The sequence below is a fragment of the Frankliniella occidentalis genome, unplaced genomic scaffold (assembly GCF_000697945.3).
Source record: "Frankliniella occidentalis isolate FOCC.00 unplaced genomic scaffold, Focc_3.1 Scaffold20, whole genome shotgun sequence".
NCBI classification, from domain to species: Eukaryota; Metazoa; Arthropoda; class Insecta; order Thysanoptera; family Thripidae; genus Frankliniella; species Frankliniella occidentalis.
The window spans coordinates 2,574,983-2,576,702 of NW_026267150.1; positions in this window are offsets into that span (position 1 = coordinate 2,574,983).

Consider the following 1,720-nt stretch of genomic DNA (forward strand, 5'->3'; position numbering starts at 1 on the left):
GGGGGGGCGCTCATGCAGTTACAGGGGGCTCATAACTCCCGGCGTGCTTTCCCGACTTTTGACGCTGCTCCGCCCCAATTTGGACGGCGTCCAACACATCCGCGAGCCAGCGGGGGCATCATGGCACACGGACACGGCGGGGTGACAATTACGTCTAGGGGGGCGGCAGGACCACGCGTCACGCGGGCGATCATATGGGCGAGGGGCTTCCTGGCCCGGGGCCTAACGGGCAGCGGCGTCGATCTTCGGGGTTGACAAGCGCCCTGGATCGATTCCGCGAGGTTTCACATATCGATGCAGCCATTGCGACATAGAGGAGAAAGAGGAGGGGGAAGGAGGGTTACCCATGCGACTGGTTCAATTAAACAGGTGATTGAATGGCCGCTCGGCGGACGGACAAGGACAGTGGGCGGCACATGGCAGGGCGCGGGGGGCGGTCGGCGCCGCCAGCAGGGCTTTCCCTGCCAGAAGGGCTTTCCCCGTGAGCAGCCCCGGTCCGGCCCAGCGGGGCTGCGGTGCGTCGCTCGCAGCATTCGTCGAGCTCCCCCCGCGCTCCCGGCCAGGGTGGCCCGGCGGGGACGGGGCGCGGGTGGGGTGGCCCTAACGGGAGGGGGAGGGGGTCGTCGAATTGGGGGGTGGGGGGACGGTAGCAATCTGGGATTTCCCTGCGCGCTCCGCTACACGGTCGACGTGCTCCCTCCCTCCCCCTCCCCCCGCGCAACCGTTTGGATGGACCATTGCGCTGCACTGCCTCTCTGGAGTGAGTGGTGGAGGGGGTGCGCGGGAGTGGAAGGGGTAGAAGGGGAGAGGGGAGGGGGAAGGGTTGTTGCAGGCCTCATGGCGAGCGGGTGCTGGAGGGTTCCGGGATAGAATTCGGGTCGGCGCGGGGGCGGGGGCTTCCCCGGAGTTTGTAAAGGGGCAGTGAGTGTGGACCAAGGGCACACGAGGCAGATTGCGCCACATTGGTCCTGGAAGGCTCGGCTCCAGCTCCGACTCCCAGAGTGCTTCCAGCTCCACCTCCGCGGGACCCGCGGGACCCACACCGGCGGTATTCTAGTATTTTCCCTCCATTTCTGGCCGAACGGTCGTCATCACTTTCCTCGAACCATTCTCTCCTCTTCTCTTTTGTGGAAGATGGAGCGGGGCAGCGGGACCGCCGCGAGTCCAAGGCCGCTGCGGGTGCCGGTCGGTGGTGCCGGGGTCTCTGGAGCACGGCGGGGACTTGATGACGTTGGAGCCGCGGTCAGCCACCCGCGACCGGGCCGACGTCATCAGTGACTCACCACGCGCTGCGCTCTACGGAGCCCTGCTGCAGGGGCCCAGCGGCCCTGCCGCCCCCCCCCCCTGCTCCTCCCACCTGCCTCGCCGAGATTTCGGCGAACAGCGAAATGGACCGGAAGATTCAAATTATCATCCCGCGTCTGTGCGGTGGTGTGCAGAGCAGCTGTGCGACGGCGGTGACTCAAATTCGCAATGAGGGATAATAGCGAAGCAGCAGACGATATCAAGAGGTGCTTCAGGAGGCGGGGAGCTGTATGAAACACGAGAAAGCATTGCTGCTGCCGATGGTACTGATTCATAGCAAGGCAAAGTATACTCCGTCCCGCGGAATACGGCGGGGCGGAAAATATCAGTTGTAGAAGCCCGGCAAAACAACACTACGACGTAACACTTCGCAACGACTCGCCAACTCGTGAATGAATGAAGGACAGCCCCCCCC